Below are 10,450 nucleotides of genomic sequence, written 5' to 3'. Positions count from 1 at the left end.
ATTTGGTTTCTGATATCCCGGAGGTATAGATGGGGTTTGATTCGGAGACTGTCCAGGTGCGTATAAAGCATTATTACTCTTATATGAAAAGTTTGGATGGTTCTTCCAATTTGGGTTATAGGTATTCGAATAGGGGCTTCCTTGAGCATAGTTTACTTGCTCTGTTTGGATTCCAGTCAAGAGTTGACATTCCGCAGGAGTGTGGCCTTGGATTCCACAGACCTCGCAATTCTGAGTTATAGCAACCACGGCGGTTGGTGGTGATACGTTTAAACTTTCAATTTTCTGGACCAAAGCATCCACTTTTGCATTAACGTGATCAAGGTTACTTATCTCGTACATGCCAGTTTTCGGTTGAGGTTTTTCCACTGTTGTTCGTTCGGTTCCCCACTGATAGTGGTTTTGGGCCATGCTCTCGATAAGCTGGTAAGCATCAGCATAAGGTTTGTTCATTAGTGCACCACCTGCAGCGGCGTCTATTGTTAACCTTGTATTGTATAAGAGACCATTATAAAATGTGTGAATTACTAACCAGTCTTCCAAACCATGGTGTGGGCAAAGTCTCATCATGTCTTTGTATCTTTCCCATGCTTCGAAAAGAGACTCGTTGTCTTTCTGTTTAAATCCGTTTATCTGGGCTCTTAACATAGCTGTTTTGCTTGGCGGAAAATATCGGGCAAGAAAAACTTTCTTCAACTCGTTCCATGTGGTGACTGAGTTGGAAGGTAGAGATTGAAGCCATCTTCTAGCGCTATCTCTTAATGAGAAAGGAAAAAGACGAAGTCGAATTGCCTCTGAAGTGACACCATTAGCTTTAACAGTATCAGCATATTGAACAAATATGGATAAATGAAGGTTTGGATCTTCGGTAAGATTTCCAGAGAATTGGTTCTGTTGCACAGCCTGCAACAGTGAAGGTTTAAGTTCAAAGTTGTTTGCTTCGATTGCGGGCGGAGCAATACTTGAATGCGGTTCATCTTGCGATGGAGCGGCGTAATCTCTAAGAGCACGAGCTGGTTCTGCCATCTCGGTTAAAGAAGGAAAAACGTTTTTGATATCAGGAAGGTTTATAGGAGGGAGATTGTTTTCAGCACGATATTCCCGAATTCGTCGTAAGACTCGGAGATATAGTTCGATATCGTTGATTCGTAAATAGAGCGGTTCGCCTTGAGAGCGAGTGCGTGGCATACAAATCAACGAAAGAAAGAATAGAAGGAAAAAGAAACCTTAGTCTCTACAGCGTAACGGAAGAGTTACGATATCGATTGAATAGAAGTCCCCGGCAACGGCGCCAAAAACTTGATCGCTCGACTGTGTGAGTCGAGAATGGGATACAAACTGCAAGTGCACAGTTCTATCGCGTAGTTTTAAAAGATATCGATCCCACAGGGACTTATGAATCGATGTACCGTTATCTAAGGTTACTATGTAAATCTAAGGTGAAAATGTTTGATTGTTTGGGAAAGGAGCTAAGAGCTAAACTAAGATCTAGATTAAATATTAATAAAACGGATATCGGTATGTAGTTCGTCAAAACTAGGGAATCAATTCCTTGTCGGTCTCTCGGTTTTAAAATAAATCGTTTCGACTAACTTTATTGGTTAAAGGTTTTATCTCAAACTCTCGCTCTGTTGAAGAAACCATGATCTTATGTTAATGTTGCTGTCACTTATAATTAAGTCAAAAATCATATTTTGAAAACAATAAAGTTGCAGAAACTCTTTTTAAGAAAATACTGACCGTTTTAAACACCCTTATCTCAAACTTTCGCTCTGTTGACTTAGGTTATACAATTAAATCTAAATGCTTAACTCTCGTCCTCACATTCAATCTTTAAAAATACTTTTTGGAAAAAGGTCAGAATTTAATTAATTCTAAAACTTGCTCTCGCCCTGAGATAGATTTAATGACTAACTTACACTGTCCAGTTAAAACCTCAAACTCTCGCTCTGTTGGTTTCAACTTCTTTATGTCTTTTACTTTTGTAAAAAATCTTGTTATTAAACCTGTAAGTTAAGACCATAAAAAGATTGATTCTAATTTTAAGTTTGAATAGACCGACTTAGTTTTGATCCCTCTTTCTGCTTACTTTACATACCGATACCTAGGCAAATTAGCCAGACATGCTAAATAAATAAGAATCTATATCATGCATAAACAGACTCATTCCAGGCATGCAATGTAAATAAACAGTAGAATAAAACATTAAAAATTAAATAGCTATTAAAGAACCTGAATGCGTAATACAATGGTCTTTGAACACTCCTCCACAAGCCGGTAGGATTTGTTCTTCGATTCTTCAATTAAACGGTAAATTAAATCAAGGAAATAAAAAACTCGAATATAACGTAAGGTTAAATCCGGTATAAAGTTGCCCAGTAGTTTCCGGTGTAGAAACTACTACGCGAAAAATATCTAAAAGCTAAGAACGGGGAAAATAAATTGCAAGGGAAAAAGAAACAAAGCTTGCAAAATAAAATAAATAAAGTGGACGATGCTGGAAAGGAAGAAAAATAGGCAAAGGCGTGAAAAATAAATTTGGCAGAGCTTCCGCAAAACTGAGCGTGCAAAAACTCTCCCTTCTTTTGGTTTGTGAGATGGCTATTTATAATAGCCTTGGTAGCAGCATTCCGTTTCTCCCATTCTTCAGCGTGGCTATATCCACGGCGTGCATATAGGAGACCAACTCCTTAACGTTATTCTTCAAGTCCTTCTGAGGGCGATACTTGCGCCACAAAGGTAGTGGGGTTGTGTGACGTTCGTCACACCATGTGTGACGTCCGTCACAAAGCTACTTCGCGTGACGCTCGTCACGCGTCCTGTGACGTCCGTCACAGGCACAGCATTGGTGACTTGTGCGCTTTGGGCTGGGCTTTGGCCTTTGGTTCCTTTTCTCTCCTTTTTGTTGCTTTTTACACCTCCTTTTCTTCCCTTTTTCACTTTTGCTTCAAAATGGGTACCTGATGTAAATAGAAAAGAAATACTGCATAATATCTGATGAAATGGGATAAATTAGCGTAAATGATAAAATAATTTAATTGAATTAAGTCTTAAAAAGCGATATAATTTCGTGTTATCACTATCTTTAAACAATATTAAAGACAAGTTGAAGTCACACTTCAAACAACTCTTGATTGTGCTTCACAGCTTTAATCAAGATACACAGCACTCACGCTTAAAAGCTTTGAGCGACACAACACTTACAACTCAATGAACACCCTATGCCACAGCTATCATCTACTTGATAATGGCTTGGCTTACAAGATACGTCTAATACAAGACTCACAAAAATACAACAGTGAAGTATGATGGACACACAAAATCTTCACGCCTCAAAATCCCTGAAACTGAATGAAGGAACGCCTTCCTTTTATATTGCAGTACCCTGGGCTTTTGCACCTGTATTCTCCTGAATTTAAGGTCACGCGAGTTCCCATAAATTCAACATTTAGGTTACTAACAAATAGGCTATTTGTTAGGTTCATTGAATGTAGCTTGGTTGTTGATTTCCTGGATTTTCTCTCAGTTGTTGAATCCCTGAAGAATAGCCTGAGAAAAAGCTGAAACAGAAAACTGAACAACCTACAATATAGCATATGCTGTCAGGCATGAATGTCACGACATTCAGCTTGACATCAAGGTCCATATGCTGAGTCTGTTTTTCCAGAAAACAAACTGTACAATTTTGCTGACCTGTACATGATCAAAAAGACCATACTACAGTAACAGCTTACATTAATAAATGTCAAAGTGTCCAACTTAACATTTACACATTTGGCCTTCAGTTAGTTCTGTTATTCTCTTGAATAACAAACTAAGTTACATGCTGAAGTATAGCAGAACACCACTCTGTCTAATGTTCAGTAGCTGCTGTCAATGAATGTCATAACATCCAGTTTGACATTCAGTCAGTAGGCCTCATGCCAGATCTGGTCTTTCCTTGATAACCAAACTGGACATAAATACTAAGTTCTAACAGAACACTAGCTGTTCTATTCCTTAGTATCTGTTGACAGGTATTAATATCACAGCATCCAGTTTGACATTCAATATATCCTGTGTTAGCTAGTCCTGCAGTAACTACTCGAGTGTGTCATGACATCAGTCAAGACATCAGAGTACAGTTAGATATTCTAACCTACAATGTAGTCACACATACATACTATGTCATGACATCAGTCAAGACATTTGTAACCAACTAGTGTTTTACCATATAATGCAGCCAATTAAACACCTACAAACTCCCCCTTTGGCAATTTTTTTGGCTAAAACACTTTGATCCCCATAACAGAGTTCATAGCAGCGGAATCACACACCTAGCAGGAAATAATACTAGCTAATACACTCAGAGTGGCAGCACACTCACACACATGGAAGTTAAATAAAAACTTCACACAACAACACACACATACAAAAGTTAAATTTAAACTTCAACACACAATCGCTGCAGGGGAGGAATCTGTCGTCATGAGAGTCTGTTGTAGAGACCCACTCTGTTTGTCAGGGGTTACTCCCCCTTTTTGTCAAAAATGTTGCCAAAGCCAACACCATAACCAGAGAATAACGACAGAGTTACAGACTTGGTTTTACTTCACAGTTTCAACCAAGTTACCATCCACTTGATCTTGCTTCACAGCTTTGATCAAGTAATCACCCACTTTTGCTTTATAGTAGGTACCACCATATCAGATGCCATGATTTTGTTTCTGACATCCAGAACCACTCCTGCATGAACAGCATCCTTGAACTCCTGCAGGTACATTGGCCTTCTCACAGTAGGGTGTCTCCTTACCCTCTTGTATCCACCCTTGTTGCAAGTAGCATAGCTATGATCTGTTGACCAATCATGGCCTAGTACAAATTGTTTAATAGGAAGAGATATTAAACAATTTATCCCAACCATCAGTGGTTGCTATAAGGTCTCAGAGAGACATATTCCCAGTTTGCTCCTTAAGTTTTCAAACTGAGTAGCATCCAAAGCCTTTGTAAATATGTCAGCCAGTTGAAGATCCGTGGCTACATGTTCCAAAGTGATCACCTTGTCTTCCACCAGATCTCTGATGAAGTGAATCCTAATGTCAATATGTTTGGTCCTGCTGTGTTGGATGGGATTCTTGGAGATATTGATGGCACTGAGATTATCACAGAACAATGTCATGACATTTTGAGTGACATTGTACTTAGTGAGCATCTGTTTCATCCAAACCAGTTGGGAACAACTGCTTCCAGCAGCTATGTATTCAGCCTCTGCAGTGGACAGAGAAACACAATTCTGCTTCTTGCTGAACCAAGATATGAGGTTGTCTCCTAAGAAGAAGCATCCACCTGATGTGCTTTTTCTGTCATCAGCACTCCCAGCCCAGTCAGCATCACAGTACCCAGATAGGACAGGCTCAGACCCATGTGAATACAGCATCCCATAGTCACAGGTCCCATTGATGTACTTGAGAATCCGTTTGACTTGATTCAAGTGGCTCACCTTAGGCCCTGCTTGATATCTGGCACACACTCCAACTGCATAAGAAATGTCAGGTCTACTTGCAGTTAGGTACAGCAGACTACCTATCATGCTTCTATACAAGCATTGATCAACACTAGGCCCTCCATCATCTTTGGTCAACTTCAGATGAGTGGGAGCAGGAGTCCTCTTGTGCCTAGCATTATCCATACCAAACTTCTTAACTATGTTCTTGGCATACTTGCTTTGGGAGAGAAACATAGAGTCCTCCATTTGGTTTACTTGCATTCCAAGGAAATAGGTCAGTTCTGCCACTAGACTCACAAACAAGGTTTTATCTATGCCACCCTTTCTGTAACCATTTGAGGTCAGAAATTCGGTTAACCTTTCATACCATGCTCTAGGTGCTTGTTTCAACCCATACAAGGCTTTCCTCAACTTGTGTACATGCTCCGGTTGGTTAGGATCACATAACCCTTTAGGTTGTTCCACATAGACTTCCTCATTCAGGTAGCCATTCAAGAATGCACTCTTCACATCCATTTGGAATAGCTTAAACTTCAGGATGCATGCTACCCCCAACAGCAATCTGATGGACTCAAGCCTAGCCACAGGAGCAAATGTCTCATCAAAATCTACCCCTTCAACTTGAGTGTATCCTTGAGCTACTAGTCTTGCTTTATTCCTAGTAATTACTCCTTTCTCATCAGATTTGTTTTTGTAGATCCACTTGGTACCAATGATGTTGGTCCCTTCAGGTCTTGGAACTAGCTCCCAGACTTCATTCCTTTTGAACTGCTCAAGTTCCTCTTGCATGGCAGTGATCCAGTATTCATCAGTCAGGGCTTCTTTCACATTCTTTGGTTCAACCTTGGATACAAAGCAGGAATTTTAGTTTATTCCTCTTGACCTGGTAGTTACACCACTGGTGGTATCCCCTATGATAAGATCCTTAGGGTGGTCTTTCTGAATTCTGATAGATGGCACTTTGGTGGTTGCATCTACTTCACATTCAGGAGGAGGTTCCTGTACTTCTTCAGACTTGACTGGACTGTCAGTTGAACTGTCAAGGAATGTTTCAACATCCTCCATGACATCGGTTCCTTCCTCTTTATCGTCCACAATGACATTTATGGATTCCATCAGGACATTGGTCCTGTAGTTGAACACTCTGTAGGCTCTGCTGTTAGTGGAGTATCCCAGAAATATACCTTCATCACTTTTGGGATCTAGCTTCCTTCTCTGTTCACGATCTGTGAGAATGTAGCATTTACTTCCAAAGATATGAAAGTACTTCACAGTGGGTTTTCTGGCTTTCCATATTTCATATAGAGTGGAGGAGGTTCCTTTTCTCAAGGTGACTCTGTTGTGAACATAACATGCGGTATTCATTGCTTCAGCCCAAAAGTGCATGGGGAGCTTCTTTGCATGAATCATTGCTCTGGCAGATTCTTGAATAGTTCTATTTTTTCTTTCAACTATTCCATTCTGCTGAGGAGTTATAGGGGAGGAGAACTCATGACTTATTCCTTCAGACGAGCAAAACTCATCAAACTTGGAATTCTTGAACTCCGTACCATGATCACTTCTAATCCGGACCACACAACTGTCCATTTCCCTTTGAAGTCTTATGCACAGGTCTTTGAAGATATCAAATGTATCTGACTTCTCTCAGATGAAGCTTATCCACGTGTATCTGGAATGGTCATCCACCACCATGTATGCATATTTCTTCCCACCAAGACTTTCAACCTGCATAGGTCCCATTAGGTCCATGTGCAACAGTTCCAGAACTCTGGAGGTTGTGGGATGTCCCAACTTCGGATGTGACATCTTGGTTTGCTTGCCCACCTGGCATTCTCCACAGACTCTTCCTTCATCAATCAGAAGCTTTGGAATTCCTCTGACTGCTTCCTTGGATATAATCTTCTTCATTCCCCTTAAGTGGAGATGTCCAAGACGTCTATGCCACAGCTTCACATCCTGTTCTTCCATGGCTGAGGAGCATGTTGTGGAAAAGTTAGAGACTTCAGGTTCCCACAGGTAGCAGTTATCTTTGGACCTGGTTCCTCTCATAACTTCCTGATTGTCACCATTTGTCACAATGCATAGCTCCTTAGTAAACTGAACATGGAACCCTTGATCACACAACTGACTTATGCTGATGAGGTTTGCAGTTAGTCCTCTTACTAACAACACATTATTCAGTTTTGGCACTCCAGAACAGTCCAGTTTGCCCACACCTTTTATTTTTCCTTTGGCACCATCACTAAAGGTCACATAGCTGGTAGTGTTAGGTTGAATATCTACCAGTAGATTTTCCATACCAGTCATATGTCTTGAGCATCCACTGTCAAAGTACCAGTCTTCTCTGGTAGAAGCCCTTAGAGCAGTGTGTGTTATCCTAGCATACCATTGTTGCTTCTTAATGGGAACATAGCGCTTATGTGTTTTATGCTTAGGCCTGACATGCAAGGCTTGGTTAGGGAAACCATGAATCCAGTAGCAGAAGGCTTTTATATGACCAAGCCTACCACAGTGGTGACACCTCCACTCCTGGTATTTCCTCTTCTGATGATCATTCATCCTAGTTCCTCGATGTTGAGACATTGGCTTTGACTTCCGCTTGAACTTCTGAACTTTAGCCTTTGGGCGTTTGTATTCAGTTGAGGATCTTTTCCCAAATCCAAGGCCAAATTTGGTTCCAGACTGCTGTCCCACCTTTAGAATCTCTTCCAAGGTGTCAGTTCCCTTATTCATCATTCTGATGGATTTAGTCATCTGATTCAGCTTGGAGGTCAGCAAGGTTATCTCACCATTTAGACCCTCTATGACAGACAGTTGCTTCTGTCTCTCATCTTCCAGTTCCTTGATGAGTTTCTTTTGCTTTTCTCCTTGTGCACGCACTTCTGCACTGGTGGAACACAACTTCTTATAGGCTGCAGCAAGTTCATCAAAGGTCAGTTCATCTGCACTTGAGTCATCTTCAGAGGCACAAACACTGGTTAGTGCAATGACATGTTTGGCAGATTCTCCTTCAGATTCACTTTCAGAGTCTCCTTCAGACCATGTGATAGCTAACCCCTTATTTTGCAATTTGAGGTAAGTAGGGCATTCAGCTCTGACGTGTCCATACCCTTCACAACCATGACACTGGATTCCCTTGCCGTGATTGAACTTCTCATCAGAAGTTGATCTTTTCTTAATGTCAGACGGGATGTTCTTGACATTGGGTCTACCTCTTTGATCAATCTTCTTCACGAACTTGTTGAACTGTCTCCCAAGCATGGATAAGGCTTCTGATATACTTTCATCACCTCCAGTATATCCTGCTTCTGACTCCTCTTCAGCATTAGATACAAAAGCTATGCTTTTGTTCTTCTTCTCAGCATACTCACCCAAGCCCATTTCAAAGGTTTGGAGGGAACCAATGAGCTCATCCACCTTCATGTTGCAGATGTCCTGCGCCTCCTCTATGGTTGTGACCTTCATAGCAAATCTCTTAGGCAAGGACCTGAGAATCTTTCTTACAAGTTTTTCTTCAGCCATTTTCTCACCTACTCCACCAGAGGTGTTTGCAATTTCAAGAATATTCATGTGAAAGTCATGAATAGTCTCATCCTCTTTCATCCTCAGATTTTCAAACTTGGTGGTCAGCATCTGAGGTTTGGACATCTTCACCTTGGAAGTACCTTCATGAGTTACCTTGAGGGTATCCCAAACTTCCTTAGCTAGTTCACAGTGGTGTACCAGCCTGAAGATGTTCTTGCTGATTCCATTGAACAATGCATTCAAGGCCTTGGAATTTCCAAGAGCTAATGCCTCTTGCTCCTTGTCCCACTCTTCTTCAGGAATCTTCACATTGACTCCATCTTCACCTGTCCTCATTGGATGTTCCCATCCTTTGTTGACAGCTCTCTAGACTTTGATGTCTAGAGACCTTAAGAAGGCTATCATACGAGGCTTCCAGTCATCATAATTAGAGCCATCCAACATGGGTGGTCTGTTTGAGTGTCCTAAATCCTTGTCCATGGTACTAGAAAGTAACTTCCCTAGATCTCACCCAGAAATTCACAGGCAGGGTGCCTGCTCTGATACCAATTGAAATTCTAGTTATCAGACTTTGGATGTCACACGGGTTGTTATGACATCCAATTCTGCACAGACAGGAATTATGCAGAACTTAACAGTAAGTGCAGTAAATAACACAAGTAATTGTTTACCTAGTTCAGTCCAACATGACCTACATCTGGGGGCTACCAAGCCAGGGAGGAAATCCACTATTAGTAGTATCAATTCAAAGCTAAACTCACCCGTTTACAACTTATCACTTAATCCCTACCCAATGCAATTTCAATCTTAACCTAAGATCAGAGTTCCTACTCACTCCCCCTCAATCACCTCAGTGATTACTATCTTTAAACAATATTAAAGACAAGTTGAAGTCACACTTCAAACAACTCTTGATTGTGCTTCACAGCTTTAATCAAGATACACAGCACTCACGCTTAAAAGCTTTGAGTGACACAACACTTACAACTCAATGAACACCCTATGCCACAACTATCATCTACTTGATAATGGCTTGGCTTACAAGATACGTCTAATACAAGACTCACAAAAATACAGCAGTGAAGTATGATGGACACACAAAATCTTCACGCCTCAAAATCCCTGAAATTGAATGAAGGAACGCCTTCCTTTTATATTGCAGTACCCTGGGCTTTTGCACCTGTATTCTCCTGAATTTAAGGTTACGCGAGTTCCCATAAATTCAACATTTAGGTTACTAACAGATAGGCTATTTGTTAGGTTCATTGAATGTAGCTTGGTTGTTGATTTCCTGGATTTTCTCTCAGTTGTTGAATCCCTGAAGAATAGCCTGAGAAAAAGCTGAAACAGAAAATTGAACAACCTACAATATAGCATATGCTGTCAGCCATGAATGTCACGACATTCAGCTTGACATCAAGGTCCATATGCTGAGTCTGT

At 40.8% G+C, this 10,450-nt stretch overlaps 1 pseudogene; it reads left to right on the top strand.

Moving 5' to 3' along the window:
• Positions 1-541: 541 nt before the first annotated feature.
• Positions 542-641, top strand: LOC127133738 (uncharacterized; annotated as a pseudogene).
• Positions 642-10,450: the final 9,809 nt, after the last annotated feature.

Source organism: Lathyrus oleraceus, chromosome 3 (assembly GCF_024323335.1).
Source record: "Lathyrus oleraceus cultivar Zhongwan6 chromosome 3, CAAS_Psat_ZW6_1.0, whole genome shotgun sequence".
Taxonomy (NCBI): Eukaryota; Viridiplantae; Streptophyta; class Magnoliopsida; order Fabales; family Fabaceae; genus Lathyrus; species Lathyrus oleraceus.
This window is presented reverse-complemented; position numbering and strand designations above follow the sequence as displayed.